The sequence below is a fragment of the Bos mutus genome, chromosome 2, assembly GCF_027580195.1.
Source record: "Bos mutus isolate GX-2022 chromosome 2, NWIPB_WYAK_1.1, whole genome shotgun sequence".
Classification (NCBI taxonomy): Eukaryota; Metazoa; Chordata; class Mammalia; order Artiodactyla; family Bovidae; genus Bos; species Bos mutus.
Genome location: NC_091618.1, coordinates 108,540,615 through 108,559,923, shown reverse-complemented (window position 1 = coordinate 108,559,923; position 19,309 = coordinate 108,540,615). Strand labels below are relative to the sequence as shown.

The 19,309-nt window shown below is 39.8% G+C and overlaps 1 protein-coding gene across 3 annotated transcripts in view; it reads right to left on the bottom strand.

Annotated features, from left to right (window-relative positions):
• Positions 1–19,309, bottom strand: part of CERS6 (ceramide synthase 6) — a 354,269-nt gene that overhangs the window by 37,903 nt on the left and 297,057 nt on the right. The window lies entirely within an intron of this gene.

Sequence of the window (19,309 nt, the reverse complement as noted above, 5' to 3'; positions counted from 1 at the left end):
TGTTATTTCTAGGTCTTCATCTTTTAAACAATTTTGAGAACCATAGGTTCAGAGCATTAGTGCTCAAGTGGGGCTGATGTTTCCCCACAGGAAGCATTTGGCAATGGGGGACATTTTTAGCTGTGATAACTAGGGTGTCCGTGCTGCTGGCATCTGGTGAACAGAGGCCAGGAACACTGCTAAACATCCCATAATCAACATGATAATCCACAGCGAAGAATTACCTGACCCAAATGTCGATAGTGCTAAAGTTGAGAAACCCTGCTTTAGAGTTTTGTTTATAAATGACTTATGAACATCTTGATCTAACACCCACAGTTGAATGTTCAACATGTTCTGATGAGGCTGTAAATACCTACTTCCAAACTTATTTTCAGAAAGCATTAGAAAAAAAAGAAAGAGACCTCATAGAATTTTAACCCCCTTTTTAAAAATTACTCCTCCATTTAGTTTTTAAAAACATTTATTTGTTTATTTATTTGGCCATGCCAGGTCTTAGCTGTGGCATGTGGGATTTTTAGTTGCAGACTATGGGATCTAATTCTCTCACCAGGGATTGAACCCAGGCCTCTTGCATAGGGAGTGCAGTCTTAGTCACTGGGCCACCAGGGAAGTTCCTCCATTTAGTTTTCAAGAGTAAGCTGGTTGAAAAACCACCTAAATTATTATGGTACAATATCTACCCTCAGTTGATAGATCAGCTCAAGTCATCAGCTAAGGTCCTCCAAATGTCTTCCACTTGCCATGGCAAATAACCTCCAAGCTTATGAAGCAAGTTTTCTCACTTCTGATTGTGTTGGCATCCACATGGGTTTGTGTGGGGGACATGTCTGCAACCCTAGCCTGTATTCTCAACTGTTGCCTGGCACAGCGTTGGGCCTGGTGTAGGGAGTCCACCCATTCTTTAGTTCTATGATATACTGGGTGATGGTAAGTTATCAATGGGAAATCAATTTCTTTAGCCTTTCTACACTTCCTTGTCTACCTTTCTGGGCTCTGTTAGCCTGGAAAAAATATTTCCTCAGGGCTGCTGGTGAGCAGGTCTCACTAGCATTTCATACTTTATTCAGAAACCATTTCTGTCCAAAGATCACACTCTTATTAGAGGCCTAAAGCAGTCTGATGATAAACGTTTCCCTAATTGATCTAAATAGAAGAAAGAGACCAGGGTGTCACCCTCCATTCCCAACACACCTCAAGAGCAAACTGTACTTGTAAAATTTTTTAGGACACAGGAATGACTGAAGAGGGTACAATAATTTATATAGGGCCTCCCTGGGCAGTTCAGTTGGTAAAGAATCCACCTGCAATGCAGGAGACCAGAATTTGATTCCGGGTAGGGAAGATACCCTGGAGAAGGAAATGGCAACCCACTCTAGTATACTTGCTTGGAGAATCCCATGGACAGAGGAGGCTGGTGGGCAGAAATCCATGGGGTCACAAGAGTAGGACACAACTTAGCAACTAAACCACCAATAATTTGTAGCCCTATATCTACCATAACATCAACTGAATTAGTTCTTGATTTTATATGCTTTTGGGGAGGTTGGGGGAGAGGGAATAGAGGTGAATTTTTTTTTTTAAATTTGACATTAAGTTGCATTAATACTGATCGCTCTGAATGGGCCAGACACAGAGTTAACTGGTCCCATATTGACTGAATAATCAAAGTGCTGTACTGTCCAACAGGAGAGGGGTGACAGCATAGGCTCGGTCTTGTCAACTTTGAAAGGACACATACTCAGTAAAGAACTCGTTTGAGCAGAATTAAAGTGTCTCAATACTTTGATTTGTGGCTGGATAATTTTTAATTTTTAGCTCACAGGCTTTTTTTTTTTTTTTAAGATTGTTCCACTTTATGCTTAAGGAGCTGAAATTCTGCAGTGTCATTTGCCAGGATACTGATTATATATAAGTGGGAGATTTTTTTTTAATCAACAATAAATGTCTTGCATTGTGAAAATAGCAGCTTGACTCCCACATTCATTTAGCAGCAGGAGGCATGAAATGGATTGGCCCTTTTGAATTATTTCAGAAATGTGCTCCAGATGCATGTAGATAGATCACTAAATATAAATCTCATTGCTTCTTTCTTTTGCTTTTTGCCCCACTGCTAAGCAACTTTTAAAACTGGTATAGGATGAATTCTTTATCATCACCATCCTTCAGAATAAAATTAAGTTTATCGGAAAGCAATGAATGTTATCCAAATACAATCTGATAAATCCTATTGACTACTGCAAGTTGCAACTGGTTGACTGCCAAATGCTGCCATTTTGATGTGTGAGTCTTTTGTTTCTGAAGGACTCATTTATTTGAATGGTTTGGTGTTAGTTTCCTATTTATAGTGGCATATGTTATACCAGGGCTTCTCTGGTAGCTCAGCTGATAAGAATCCACCTGCAATGCAGGAGACCCCAGTTCGCTTCCTGGGCCGGAATCCCCAGGAGAAGGGATAGGCTACCCACTCCAGTATTCTTGGGCTTCTCTCACGGCTCAGATGGTAAAGAATCTGCCTGCAATGTGGGAGACCTGGGTTAGATCCCTGGTTCAGGAAGATCCCCTGGAGGAGGGCATGGCAACCCACTCCAGTATTCTTGCCGGGGGAATTTCCATGGACAGAAATGCCTGGTGGGCCACAGTTCATGGGGTTACAAAGAGTCGGACACAACTGAGCAACTAAGCACATGTTATACCAACGAGGTGTGCTGCGTACACATCCTTTCCTCTTGAAGAACTTACCATTCAGCTGTGAGATGCGTAGTTAGCTGGCAGGTTCCAGGAGCAGGGCCTTAAGAATCTGCCACAGTGTCTGAGATGAGGTCTGGGCAGTGCTTAGCCAATGACTGAACACGCAGCAGTAATAGAGGCTGCCCATTTCTGCCCAACCCAGGACTTCTTTAATGGGTACTCATTGCTCTGGAGTTGTCTGTGGGGCTGGTTGAGACTGTCAGATCAGCATCACTGTCTGAAGCTCTGACTACCCTCCTCCTGCTTCCTTCACTTAATCTTTGGCAGGAATAACACTTAATAAACCTTTGGCCCTCCTAACTCCATCTCAGCATTTGTTTCTCAAAGGACCCAACTGAAACACAACATATAGATGTTGTTACCAAAACAGGAAGAGTGAAAAATTCTATGCTGCATTTTGGGCCAATGGCCAGTGAGCTGCAAATACTTCCTGGGGACTGTGAACACCAATGCTAATAACTCAATTCGTATATTGTGCTGTGATGCTCCATACTGGTATTTCTGCTCTGACTGTGTGTGTATGTATGCTCAGTCGCTCAGCTGTCTCCAATACTGGGCGAGCCTATGGACTATAGCCTGCCAGGCTCCTCTCTGTCCATGAGATTTCCAAGGCAAGAATACTAGAGTGGGTTGCCATTTCCTCTTCCAGGGGAACTTCCCAACCCAGGGATGGAACCCATATCTCTTGCGTCTCCTGCATTGGTGGGCAGGTTCTTTACCACTGAGCCATCGGGGAAGCCCTCTGCTCTGATTCAGTTCAGTTCAGTTCAGTCAGTATCTCTTGCATCTCCTGCATTGGCAGGCAGATTCTTTACCACTGAGCCATCAGGGAAGCCCTCTGCTCTGATTGGGCAGTAGCAAAATCTCCCTGGGGTCCCTGGGGCCTCAAACTAGTTACCATAACCACCTCTTGGGACCCTGACGGTTAATAAGGTCCAAATCTAGTGAGAATCCCAAAAGAGGATTAGCTTTTACTCTCTTTCAAGTGCTGTAGAAATTGGTTAAGAAAAGACTCCTCTGAACAGCAGGATGGGCTGTCTTGAAAGATATTAATTGCCGTTTCCCCATGAGATTTGGGGGATTAAGCTGATGAAAGGAAAAGCAATAATATGAAAGGGAATCTATGTAAATTCACTAATTTAAACCAATTGGCTATTTTCAAATTATGTGTTTCAGTTGTTCTGCCTCCGTGGACAGGTGAAGTGCTCTGTTTCAAAGTATTTACCCACTCCAAGCACTTCACTGCCTGCTGAGGGAAAAAGACAGTCGATTACACCCTTCCCAACGGGAGGAGGATGGGAGGACTCATGTTTCCTTCGGCGATAAAGAACGTGAAAACAAAGTAAGGCAAACTCAGAAAACAAAAATAGGATCATGAAGAATACATAAAAACTGGATTCCTTTCTTTCACCTGATCTATCCTGGGAATCTCTGAACTTCTTCCATGGGTTGAATCCTATGGCCACTCATGTCAACAGAGTCCCCAATAATGCACAGGCTCCACTGAACCCTTTGGTTGGAGGCTGACCATTAACACTGTTAATAATCCCTACCTATTCACCCCTTACTCATTGGATTTCCTTGTCCTATTCCTAGGTTACACAGACTGGATTTAGAAATCAGAGAAACATTACATCCACTTTAAATTCTGAGTACAGGAGGTCATTCTATTCAAAAGAACACTGTAACCAAAAAAAAAAAAAAAAGCCATTTAAAGTGAATCCATTTAAAATGGAACATAAATTTCATAGAAAAGAGTGAATAAAAGAGTCCATCAAGACTTTATTTTGAGAATTGAAAATAAAATTCATGAAAATGAATTTATCTTCCATTTAATCAAATTCAGGTTATAACTGCAATTATGCTGTAATTCTTAGCGCAAACTAAAAACAAATGAAGGAACTTCCCCGGCTGTCCAGTGGTTCAAGACTCTGTGCTTCCAATGCAGAGGGCATAGGTTTGATCCCTAGTTGGGGAATTAAGATCCTATATGCTGTGTGGTGCAGCCAAAAAATAAATACATAAAAAGAATAAAGATCTATTCTTCAAAAATGAATGAAGCATTAAGAGGGTTACATAATTTTTTTCAAAAAGAAGTGATGGTGGTATTACGACAATTTTAAGGAAAATTTAAGAATACTTAAGGGCTTTACCATTTACCAAGGGTCTCTCACAATCCTTTGAATTCCACACCTTTCCTTGAAGTACCTATCATATTACCATCCTTGTTGATTTTCCTTATTTCAACTGTTGAATTGTTTGCCAACTCCTTTGGTCATGACTTAGGTATGTTTTAGGAGGAGATCAACATCACTTTTCATTGATTTCAAGAAATCTTGCATATTGTGCATCAGATACAAGTTCTCACTTTGCAAGTAACTTACATTGCTTTGACACTCTTCTTTCATCTCACTAGACTGGTGAAGAAGATTCTAATGGTACAAGAGAGGACTTTTTGAGAGGGCACTAATCTTGGATTAGTGAAGTCGTGAAGTCGCTCAGTCGTGTCCAACTCTTTGTGACCCCATGGACTGTAGCCTATCAGGTTCCTCTGTCCATGGGATTTTCCAGGCAAGAGTGCTGGAGTGGATTGCCATTTCCTTCTCCAGGGGATCTTCCCGACCCAGAATCGAACCCGGGTCTCCTGCATTGCAGGCAGACACTTTACCGTCTGAGCCACCAGGGCAGCCCCTGTTAATCTTGGATTAACTCATCACTAAATCAATCCTTTCTTGCAATAATGAACTTTCTTCCTTTTATAATCCCCTAATTTCTGAGAACCAGTTAGAGAAATCACAGATAGCCAGGACGTTTTCAATTAGTCCTTAAAGCTGCTATACCTTCTTTCGGGTGTAGGATGTTAAATTGAAAACATTTTTACCAACAATCTAGAGATACTGAGTCTTCCTAACGTCAGTGGCAGAGCCAAGGAAATGGCCAAAGTTAGCCTAGTCTACGGACCACACTGCCGTACTGATCCCCTGCGCAGAATGAATTAAAGCAGAGAACATTAGCAAAGAAAACAGAAGGTATATTTCTACCCTTAACCACGATGAAAACTCACTGTGGCCTTGGCAAAGTCACTTAACTTTTCTGGGTTTCAATTGTCTCTGTGGTCTTGTACAACAAGAGATAGTTATGATTACTGATTTGGGGCCACAAAGATACGAGGGAGATTTTGCTACCACCAGTTCAGAGAGCCGATATACCAATGTGGGTGATAACCCAGTACCTAAACTGAATCATCGGTATTAAATGGTCAAGGTGCCCAGGAAATGACTAGAGTTCACTGACCACTGGCTTAAATGGCAATCAGTTCATGTTATTTCTCTGTTATCATTCCCTGGGACCTCGCACCCCAATCCCAATGCAACCCCCACATCTTGTCAGGTATGAGCATGGTTTTGTCAGAAAGGAATTATAGACCATCAGATATACCTTTCTACCACACGCACACCCTCCAGTCCACTCTCTCACTCTATCTTTTTTTTCTGCCTCATGCTCCAGAAGGACAAGTTTCCTACTCTTAGAGGGCTACCCTACCACCTGGCTGTTAACCTGCTGGGGTGCTGACTGCGCAGTCCTCTCCTTCCTTCATCACTAGTATCCTCAGTCTCTTCCTTTGCACTAACTCAAGGAATCGTGGGTACCTGAGACATCATCTAATTGGAACCAGCACTGGAGGCTAGCCTCTCTTCCTTCACTTCTCTGAAAAGCAGAAGTCTCTTCTTTAAGCATGGGTACTTCACTGACATTTCCAAGTACTCTTTTTCCTCTGTGTTTAAAAGGAAGCACAGATGTCCTACATTCTATAAAAATCTTTATCTGATACTGTATTCCATCTAATGATCATCTTATTTCCTTCCTTCTACACACAGAAACCTTTTTAAAACAAGTCATCTACATCTATTCTCTTCTTGCTACCACCCCTACATCCCCTGCTCAGAATCTGTTGCAGGGATCACTCTATAAATAAATTTCTCACTGAAAGGTCACCAACCCGTATATCATCATGAAATCATAGACTCTGTACATTTTAGAAGACATTTTTGACATTTATTCCAAGTCTCCCATTTTATAGATGAAGAAGAACACGCACAATTTCATAGGACCAGTAGTCTCATTTGCCTTGGTGCCCCTTGCGGAATTTGATATTGTAGACTTTTTCCTTTTTCTGAACAATGTATGTTAATAATAAAAATCTTGTCAATCTGATTTTTTTTTTTGATCAGCTCTTAAGAGATGGCCTGAACATTAACTGAGTATACCTTAGACACAAAGACAAGATGACTATTCACATGTGCTTGTTTCAATCCAGATTCTTAGGTGAGATCTCCATCACCCTTTACCTACCATGGTACTATCACCAGGCTTCAAGTTACTTTCAAGCTATTTTTGTAATCATCAGAGGCTCTTGTTATTGCTGGAAGAATTCAATAGAAATGTATTTAAGTCTCCTTTCTGTGGAGTTGAGCTGCTTATTCCTTAGTAAAAAATAACTATACATTGCTCTTCTACTATAAATGAAGATATTCATTTGGCTAAATGGTGACTGTAGTAACTAAAATACCTTACTGTCAAACATTTTTCTCCATTCTTTGAAAGGAAAGTGCATCATTTTTCACTGCCAAGAAGTTTCTCAGATATAGGAAAAGTAAGGAAAATAAGTCATCATTACCCACCAGAACAGAGTGATAACCTGAAGAAGAAAAACTGGCTTCTCTTCCCTCTTTACTTCAGGAAAAACAGCCTGGATCTGTTCTCGAATGGTTTGGGGATACTGGCTATTTCTCAAGGTTCTCAAGATATTGGTCCAGGGAAATAGATCTAGAGGATGGGCAGAAATGATGGTGAGCATGTTTTAGGCTTCCCTGCTGGCTCAGCGGGTAAAGAATCTGCCTGCAATGCAGGAGACACAGGAGACACAGGTTCGATCCCTGGGTCAGGAAGACTGCCTGGAGGAGGAAATAGCAACCCACTCCAGTATTCTTGCCTGAAAAACATCCTATCGACAGAGGAGCCTGGTGGGCTACTGTTCAAATGGTCACAAAGAGTTGGACCTGGCTGAGGGACTAAACACACATGTTTTAGACATTTTTGTAGCATCAAGAGTCTCCAGATACAACAAGTGCAGGTAAAATAGTTTTAATGGAACTGTTAGGTTTTTGTGTAAATGCAATAGAACTGCCTTATTTAAAATATCAAAGCCATTAGGGTCAACTTATGTGGAAAATATATCATTCCGTTTTATTCCTCTTATTCCTTTTGCAGCGGGCAGCAATCAATAGCCTCCCTGCTTTTTAATTACTAAAAAGAGAAGCTACATGAAGCAGCTGGCATGATATTTATTTGATGTTGATAAGAGTAAGCCAAAGTTTTACTATATGATATATATAAATACATAAACAGAAATATAATATATTTAAGATAAATATACACTTATCTCACATAGATATTTATATATGATAAATAAGATACATATTTATATATAGTTTTAAAGATACAAATAAGATATATATGATAAAGTACATATATATTACATCTTTACCAAATATCTACTTATCTATCTATATATCTCACATACACAACAGAGCATCACTTTATTTCACTTTTTTTTGGAGAGTAAAAAGTAGGCTAGAAGATAAAAATAAGCAGTGATCTTAGTTGTGCATGCAGTTATTTTCAGAAAAAGGCAATCTTTTGTCATCCTCCCCAAATCTTTGAAGGATGGGTAGAAATCAAGTTAAAAAGAAAAGGAGAACAGTCACGAGTCAGTATGTCTGGTAAGGTCACCCAAGCCCTCTGCCCTCTATGTCTGAAAGAGGGCTTGTCCCAAACACTAGCTGCAGCGTGGCATGTAGGGCGCACAGATGATGCAGGGGGATTAGTTAGGGTATGTGGGCTCAGAAGATGAGGGGTTTAAAGTAAGCATTACTCTAGCATTCAGAATATTTCTCCTTGATTTTGGGAGAAAGAAAATAAAAAGAATGATATTCTATTATATTAAAATAAGTAAACAGACTACCTGCCTGCAGAGAACACATTTATGAAAGTGAATTCTGAATTAAGACTAAGAATAAATCAAAGCTTTATTGTCAAGTAAATCAGCAAACTTAACAGCATAGGAGCAGTGAGCACAGAACTGGGCATACAAATGGGGATTGAGACATGGTCTCAGCCCTGCTTGGAACTCACTGCTGAGTGGAGAAGGGCGACAAGGAAATTAACGATCACCAAACAATAGAATAGAACAGTGTTTCTGGAGAACACAGAGCAATTGCTACTGAGAGTAGGAGACTCAAACATCTAATTAAATTTTTGAGTGAGGTGAAGAGGACACAAATGAAAACAAATGCAATCCTACGGCTAGTAGAGCAAAGAGGGTTGAGCTCCATGAATAATTCGCTACTAAGAGATAGTCAAGCTCTGTTTCTTCTGTACTTTGTTGATGCACTTGAACCTATTTTGTGAAGCACCTGACTTATTTCTGGAAGATATTACAGACTTCATATAAGAAAGGGTCTTCACCCTTTTTAATAAAGTGCTGACTTTGCAAACTATGCTCCTAACATCAGCCAGTGTTCTGAAGAGAAGTAATTTAATAGACTTGTACACAGAGAAAAACTCCTTCACTGCTTCATGTTAGCCCTTGAATTGACTGATTGGGATGTGTTCACAGGGTACTTTGAATAACAACTGAAAGTATTCATTGCTTTATCGAGGTGTTTGCCCTTTAGTAGCGGACAAAAGACAGAAAACCCTTACATGTCCACGGAATAAGAACCAGTAAAATGTGGTGGGCTAAAATCCTGATTAATGGAAATACTCTAGTTAACTTAATGATAACCAGAAAATTCTCCTTATTTTGTTTTGTTCATTTATTATTAGTCAAATGGCATAATAAAAAAGTCACTGAAAATATTTTACTAATTTTTGATGGTTCATAGTGATGCATTGCTTCAATACACTAACTATGATTGCAGAGTACAGGTGAGAAGACAGGAGACTTATTTTGGAGGCTGTTTGAATAGCCCTGGAGGCTATTTGGAAAAATAATCCTCAATATTTCCTTATTTTAGTATCAGATACTACCAGGCAATAGGATTATGCTACTAGACTATTCCATTTTGCAAATACATTTTTATTACACTTACATTTCAATTAAGAAGATAACCTAAAAATGTTAGGTAACTAAAATAGTACTTCTTTGTCTCTCAGAATTTAAAAACACCTGGAATTGTTTCAGTGTGGCTATACTTCTGTGCCATTAAAAAGCAGAATGTATTCTGAATCATTTCTTCAAACAGGTTTTAATAAATATTTCAATGAATGGTCCATACTACATTTCAACAACTACTGAATATGTAACTCATAGGTCACAATACAATGTATTGCAACCAACAAATCAAATGAAATATTTATACTCCGATAACTCAATTTAAAGGCATGAGTTGGGATTGTGTGGGATACAAAGTAGTCTAAGATACTAGTATCTGTGAAAATTAGGTGTGTGTTTACATGCTGTCTGCTGAAAAAAAAAAAAGGAGTCAGGACAGCTAAGTTGGGCTACTGCAAGTTGCTCTGAGAGATGTGGAGTCTGCTATGAATTTGAGGATGGGCCTTGACATAAGTCCCCAGTGAAGGCTGGAACAACTGTTCAGGATGCTAGAACAGAATTAATTACTATGCTGGAATGATGTTCTGTGTGCTCCTGCGCACTTTCTTTGGTGGTCCCACGGATGGAGGAAACGTGCTCTATTTGTTTTTCCTGTCTGTCTTTCTCTTGCATGGCTGCCCTTTTCCTATGCTGCCCTAGAACCTCTGGACAACGTCCTCTCTTCGTGCTTCAATATGAGGAGCAATGTCACCATGTCCCCACTCACCACTTTCCCCACCAGACTTCAAGTCAGCCTGCAGTTTCAGTATATCTACATGTTCTATGACTTTTCTTACATATCTTTAACTCTTGTGTTTCCAACTTGTTGACATTTAGCATTCCTAATTAAGCATTTCTGTCTTATTATCTGCTGTGGACAATGGCAGCAGTTATTAGACAATTGCATGATGCTGCTTTTATAAATCTGTCTGAGCAAAATCATTTGATGGTTGGAATGCTCCCCTGCTTTTAAAAGCTATTGAGTCATTGCCACCCTCATCTTCCTGGATTGGCCGACTCTGTATCATAAAGAAAGATGCACTATGGGCTACAGAGTCTCAGTCACGACTGTGCCAAACTACACGGGAAATTCTAAAATCTTTTTATTTAACAAATATTTATTGACAGTTTTGCAGCATTGAGTGTTCCTGGGCTCATGACCTAATCAATACCTATACCCTCACAACACTCTTACTCTGCCTGACATACAGCTGGCTCACAGTGAGTGCACTGAACAGATCTGTAAAGAATAAGTGGCTCTTTGTCTAGAAAGAATTTGAGAAGTTCTTGCTCCCTTGCCCTAAAGACATGGAAAGTTTAATAATACATGGTAAGATATATCCCCCCCAAACACCCAAGGAATAGAGATGACTCTAGAGATGTGGGTGAGACTGTGGTTCTGTCTTTGGCTGCACTGCTCTCCCAGAAGTGACAGTCAGAGGCAAGGATGAAGTTCTGAATGAAAGGACACAGTCAGGCTGGCCTCCACTGACAAAGACATAGAGGCCTGTGCACGGGGCCTGTGGAGGGTGGGTTTCTCAGACTCTTTGGGCTCTGGTCTAGACTGGGAGGTAGGCCAGGGGCAGTCACAAGCTGGTCCAAAGCTGAACTCAGGATGGTGACAAGGGGCTCAGCATGAACACAGTGGCCGGTTGGCAGAGACCCAGAGACTAGAGACAGAAAGGTGAGGGGAGCTGAAGCAGATCATTAGTTGGGTGTAAGATTGCCCTTCATGGTAACACAAGCAAATGGATCACAGCTGATGTGGGTTCTTTGTTTGTTACAAAACATCACTCTCAAATATGTGAGACCCTTGATTACATTTTCAAATCCCTGGCCCTGGCATTAGACTTTACCATACTCAGATATTTTAAAAAACAGATAAAATGGCCATGCTTAATTTTTTCCATAGATGGTATATAAACACATTTTATAACACTTTGAGCAAATAATTTATTTGGTCTTTTTCTCCTTCTCCCAGTAAAAGGTTCAGAGACATGATTGGGAGGCAGGGAGGGGTCACTTAAGACATTAATTCTGTGTAGAAAGTGTTACTAGGATACCACATTTTTTTGTTGACTCAAATCACAAAAGGAGAAAAGGTTACTGAATTGAGAGCATATTGTGCATCTCCTATACTCACACATAATATTAAGAATATCTGCACGCTTTTTGTCTAAGGTAGTCCAAAGACTACCTAGACTAAGACTTCTTAGTCACCTTTTAGTTTTTTAAAAGTGTTAGTCGTTTTTAAGACCTAAGTCGCCTTAGTCATTTTTTGGAAGTCTTTTGCCTAAGACGTCTAAAAAACACCAAAGGCTGAATATATTTAATATACCACTTCCCACACTCCTTTATTTTTACTCATCAGACTAATTCTTAATGGTCTTGCCCAAGAGTTGGCAAACTTGTTCTGTAAAGGATTTTTACGATTAGCAGGTCATATGCTCTTTCCCAACCACTTAAACCAGTGTAGCAGAAAGCAGTCAAGGACAATATGTAACAGACAGACAAGGCCATGTTTCAATAAAACTTTATAAAAGTAGGCAATTTGTCTTAAGGGCCATAGTTTGTTGATTCCGGTCTAGCCCTTCAATCTTAAAATTATATTAAAATTATTATGTTTACATGAAAAGAGCAAAACATCTCAATACATATTACTTCTATCCAAGTCTACCCCCCTTTATGAAGGTAGCAACTGATATTAGTATATGTAAATATTATTAAAAACATACCAAAATACCTAGTAGCCAAAAGACTTTAGGTTTCATCCTTTATCTTTCCAATATAGTTAACATAGACCAGCATCAAGGAAAATTTCAGAGAAAACCTGTCAAGAGATTCTAGAAAAAAACCCAAAAACTCAGCTTGTCTAAATTTGTGAACCCCAAAATGAATCTTTCCAGATATTCAGAAAAGCATATAAGCCACATTACTTTGGTAAAATGTGTCATGAAAAATAAATCAGAGAAGATGATATTCTCACATGCATCTAGATGAATTTCAAATCTTATTATGGAAAACAGTAAAAGAATGATCTAGGCTCCTTGTAACTTTTTTTCTTTTTAATTGCAGAGACTTTCAGAGAGTGCAAATCAGCAAATGATTTCCCTACTTTACATATAGAGAGCCACAGAAAGTAACACTCTGAGAAGCCACATGCTTCTGCTGGAACAGCAGAGACCACCAGAGGTACATATTTGACTCTAACTTTCCTGGAGTCAAGGGCTTGGCATTTGGTAGGAAATGGATGAGGATATGGAAAGTCAACATTAGGCCATATGAAGAGGCTCTGGTCACTGTGGTATGCCCATTCTTGGCTGGACAATGACTTGTGAATCTGTCCCTTGCAGAAAAGAACTAGCCTAACCTATATTTGCATTTTGGGAGATTCTGTGCGGAGCAATATTTACTTCTGCTGGCTCAGGATAGGTACAGTCACTTCAGATTTGAGAGACCAAGGCAACCCAGCTCATGCCCATTACTACACGCTCACTGAGAACTGAGAAGGGATAAAACAAGGTATTCTGCATCTCATAATTGGAGATAGCATTCAAGAATTTTATTTCAAAAGTATCTACGGTTATGTTTCCTTAGTCTAGACTAGTTGAAGGTTATCAAATGTATAAAAATTTCTGACCACTTGGCCGCAATGGGAATTTCCATGTCTAACAGTAATATAACAACTTTTTAAAAAGGTTTAATAGTTATAAAGTACTTTATAATTATAGAACACTGCTGCAAATAATATTTCATTTGATCCTTAATATTTCCTGGTAAGGTAGGCAGAACAATGACTACTATTTTTCTCTGAAGAGGCCACAGATGTACAGAAGCTATGCACCTGGGCTTCCCACAAGCAGTGAGGAGGAGAAGCGTGACTCAAAGCCAGCAGTCTCTCTACTGACTGCACCATGCACCTTCCCTTTCAGGATCTTTGTGGTTTTGCCTTTTCCGATACCAGATTTCTAATGTATGGCCAGAAGATGATAATGCTTACAGTGTAGTGTCTTGGCTGGAGCAGAATAAAAGGGACAATCATTTAGAAATGATTCTTTTTTTTAAATGCAACAACCACCAAAAATGTATCTCATCAACAGCTTTATGGCCTAATCCTTAAATAACATAGTACACTGTATTATAGGAAGGACAGTTCAACTTGCTGAATTAAACTGATGTCAGGAGACCAGAGTCCAGAGAGACTGGGTAAATCACTGACTCAACGAGTTTCTCTGTATAATAAGAGAGAAACTGCACCTGCCTACTTCACAACAAATTAAGGTGCTCAACAAAGACAAGAGATGCGAGACCATATTACTCAGCCATAAAAAGGAATGAAACTGGGTTGTTTGTAGAGATGTGGATGGACCTAGAGTCTATCACACAGAGTGCGGTAAGTCAGAAATAGAAAAATAAGTATTGTATATTAACACATATATGTGGAGCCTAAAAAAATGGTACAGATGAACCTTTTTGCAGGACAGGAATAGAGTCACAGATGTAGAGAGCAGAATTGTGGACACAGTAGAGGAAGGAGAGGGTGGGATGAACTGAGAGAGCAGCATTGACACATATACCCTTCATGTGTAAAACAGATAGCTTAGTGGGAAGCTGCTGCATAGCACAGGGAGTTCAGCTCAGTGAAGGAGGAGGTCAGAGGGAGGTCCAAGGATATATGTATACATAGAGCTGATTCTGGTGGGCTGCAGTCCATGGGGTCGCTAAGAGTCAGACACGACTGAGCGACTTCACTTTCACTTTTCACTTTCATACATTGGAGGAGGAAATGGCAACCCACTCCAGTGTTCTTGCCTGGAGAATCCCAGGGACGTGGGAGCCTGGTGGGCTGTGGTCTATGGGGTCGCACAGAGTCGGACACGACTGAAGCGACTTAGCAGCAGCAGAGCTGATTCACTTCATTGTACAGCAGAAACTGACACAACATTGTAAAGCAATCATACTCTAATAAAAAAAGAATTAAAATGTATCTAAGTTACTCAACACATATTTACTGAGTAGCCACTGTGAGCAACGCATTGTGACAGATGCTGTGAGACTGAGCACAATGTACTCCATGCAGATTAAAACCAAAGCTTCATAAAACACTGAAAATTGTTAAGAACATCAGAGACCACACACAAAGGGAGTTGAGGAAAGACAGATGCAGATCAATGAATACAGTAAGAGCTTATAACAATGGAACAGCTTACTTTCAAAAAGGAGCAAATGAAGGACTGTCCAGTTGCTAAAACACATAGACTTTTGAGTAGATGTAGTAATGTGAACCACATAACCAATTTCAAAGAATTAGCATGCAATAAAATAATGCAAGAATATCAGGACTTTTTAATACTGATTACATGTTAAAATCATATAATTTGGATATGCTGAGTTAAATAAAACATGTTATTTAGTGGATATCACCTGTTTCTTTTACTTTTTTAATGTAACTACTAGAAAATTTTAAATTACTATGAAGCCTGAATTATATCACTAATTCTACTGGACTATGCTGTTTTAGAAGGCCGCATTATGGCCAAAAGGGAAGTCTGTGCATTGCACGGTTCTGGACTGGCTAATTATGGTGTATGCCATCTTTGTGAGGCATGGACCAAAGATACAACACAGAATGAGCCAAGTATCATCAAACCCACAAATCACAAAAATTCTGATGGCTCACGTGGGAACACAATTATAGTCGAGAGGAACCTGCAGGGTATTACTGATGATTCCAAAGTAAATGGGTTCAAAACTAAAAGCAGTGAGGGCATAAAAATCATTCTGTTTCTCCTTCCAGCTAAAGCACAAATATCTGAGGGAGAAATAAGTCTATGAAACGCTTGTTAGAAGTGAAGACCAATCTAGCTCCAGCACTTTCCCTTGACCAGTGACTATTTCACACACATATTTGAAAAGACCCTGATGCTGGGAAAGATTGAAAGCGGGAGAAGAAGCGGACGACACAGGATGAGATGGTTGGATGGTATTACCGACTCAATGGACGTGAGTTTGGGTAAACTCCGGGAGTTGGTGATGGACAGGGAGGCCTGGTGGGCTGTGGTTCATGGGGTCAAAAAGAGTCGGACACAACTGAGCGACTGAACTGAACTGATACTCTATCTAGAATCATGCTTTACTCGGCTGACAGAGCTCCTTAGAGCATGCAACCAAACTGGTTAATATCAACAATCCACTTACATTCCTTATACCCAATAAATGTTCAGAAAATAACTGATAATCTCTACATCCCACACAATTATCAACCAGAATATTGAAGGGACGTGTAGGGATTCAAGTGCCCCAAGAGAGGCCCTTGTCTTACCGAATTCTCAGCACCCAGCCCAGTACTAGTGACACAGGAGGGCCCAGTAAATATTCATTAAATACACAAAAAGTGGTAGTATATTAGAAGGTAAAAGTCCACATTTATATGGAAAGGGCAGGAACCAGAAATTATAGACTGGTGAGCACTTAGAACTGAAGAGCCAGGAAGGAGCCACCAAAGGCCACCAAAAACCAAGCCAGCCAGTTGGGCCACGAATCTTTTTTCTGCCCAACACCACGTGTGCAGAGCATGAACTTGATGTTCACAAGACCTTGGACAAAGTCTTTTACGACACCTTTTAAAAATATGGAGAAATAGCAGGCCTAATGACAAAGCGGTTATAAGACAGCAACGAACAGAAAATCGTAAAGACAGACTGGTGGTTGAGAGATGGAGGTCAACGTGAAGAAATTCTTCAGCAGTGTACACAGGAGTCCCTTTGGGTCAACATTTGCTTCGGTGAGTGGGAGAGGCGTGAAAGGCATGTTTGCAGGTAATATAAAAGTAGCAGGGTAAGTGTAGCAGTGGATACGGTTCAGAAGATCCTAATCAGGCCTGAATATCTGAAAACAGCATGATGAAATCTAATAGAAATAAATGTAGGTGGTCTGATTAGGTATGCAAATAAGTCAGAATTAGAAATAAAAATACATGAAAGCGAGATAAATGTTAGCTGAAGGCGATCTAGTCTGGCAGCAGCTCAGCTGTTATCAGGATTGCCTGCGGAATGCGAATGCAGAGGCCAACTGCCTCAGAAGAAATGCGGTTCTAAGCACAGCTTTTTGTCAGTGCTTTTGCATTTTGTATCAGCTAGTCCACACTCAGAACATCGTGACTACAGGAATTCTGAGGAACAAATGAAGGAGAACAGCAAACAGGAATCACTGAAGGGATTAGAGATGCTTTGAAGAGAACGCCTACAGATGATTCAGTAGAAACCCTCACATTCTTGAGAGTTTTCAGTTAGAAGTGGTTGGGTACACTTTGTCTATTTTCTAAAAGGCACTTTTTTGAGGAAGGGGAGTCACAGATCTCTTTTAGAATCTAATAAAGCCATGGGTCCTCTCCCTAGGGAAAAAAAATGTACACACAAATGTTTTATAAACAGTTTCAGGGGGTTCTAAATCAGATTAAGAACCCTTAGTTTAGAAATTCTAAGGACCCAGGTTTCTGTTTCATATAAAAAATTATTTCCCCCTTGACATCTAAAGCAATACTCCTGATGAGGAACTGAGAGAATTCCTACCCTGGGCAGAGGGGTGGGCCAGGGGTCTGGAGCCAGTCACCTGTAATGTCCCTCCCAATTTTAGGAGTCACTAATCTGAAAGGAATTTTTGAATGGTTTCACAGTATTAAGGCAAATACTTAAAACACTTTATTATTGTCATTCACCTTACTATTTTAAATACTCTCCATGCCCACTACACTCTAGTAATTGAAACAGGTCAAAACAAAGGTCATCCAAGCACGCACATCGTTTATGAGACATATCTGACAAGGACTTCATTCACTAGATGCCCAATCACAATGGGAACAGGTATACAGAAATTATTTCTTGTCCCCAAGCAATAAAATATTTCTCTCCACAAGCTGCTTTTTGAAAAACTTGACTGCACAAAGGCCTGAGGTAGCAGGAAACCTACAGTATTTGCAATATTATAAGCTCTTGGTTTGCATTTCTGGTTATAAAGATTTTTCTAAGCAGCTGGCTTATGTTATCATCACAGGACATACCCATGAGTTATCTCATTAGCAGCATTACATAATTTCTATATTCTGAGTTTATCTTCTTGGTATCTCATTGCTGTCTAAACCGGAAGAGCTTTCTCATGTTAGCTAGAAAGGAGGAGATACATCTCAGCTTTAATTCTATCCTTAAAAGATAGAATGAAAGCAAATGTAAGTCCTTAATAGTGATGCTTACTTTTTAAAAACTAGGTTCTCAGAAATTCTAAGCAGGAAAAGCTTTCTATTATTCTTTTGAGAAAATTTTCCTGGATTTTCTTCAACTTTCTTCTATTTAAATTCCTACCCCTAGTTCTGCTCATAATCTTGAAAAAGCTCCAATCCTGAAATAAGTATAGATACATTATAGTCAAAATTACTTAATGTTTTCTACCTACAATCATATAAAACTATTATAATGAGTTTTAAAAATGCCTTCTGCCAACACAGGGTGCTGCTGCCGGGATGCAATTTTCATAACAAGTAGGTGTCCGAAAGGGCTGTAAGTCTCAAGGAGAAGGTGTGTGTGTGTGTGTATATGCGTGTGTGTGTGCATGGGGTGAGATTAATTCGTCTATGGAACCTCAATGATAGATGTTACTCCCTTAAAAATCCCAATTTTATTTTTATAGTTTTTCTATTGGACTGAAAAGTTATCACTGAAGCCCTTAATTTCTCCACCTTCTCCCCTTTCTGTTGCTCTAATTTCCCATTCAAATCAATTTTCCCAAATGGAATAAAAAAATCTGTCATCAGTGGTAAACTTTAAGTGAAATGGAGGAATAGTATTTTTTTCAGAAATAATGATCTCCATAAAGATTAATGACAGTAAACCTATTTTCTATACAAGAGACTGTCATATTTCATCAAAACCTGTCATACAGCTCTCAACCAAAGAAAAGACGTCCAGACAGTAAGGGGCCACAGAGAATTTTAAGGGTTACTTTTGAGCTATACTTTTCATTTGCTTTAGCTATAAATGCAGCCGATGAGAATTATATAGGATAGTGGTCCTAAAACGTGAATGTAGCAGTCATCAGGAAGGCATATCAAAATCCAAATTGCCAGGCCCCACACTCTGAGTCTGTGATTCAGTAGGTCTGGGGTGGGTGGGGCCCCAGAGGTTGCATTTCTAACAAGTTCAGAGGTGATTCTGCTGCTGTGGCTAATAAATCCTTGGTGAATGACTGGTACAGGAGGATCCCAGATATCTAACTGGTTGCAACACCATACTTCCTTTCTTAATGCAAACTTTCATGGCTAAGGTTTTTGCATCATATTTTAGGATTGGAGCCTAAAGTGGCTGACGGCTTCCTGTGGCTTAAGAACCTACGCAAGCCACATCCTTCTCT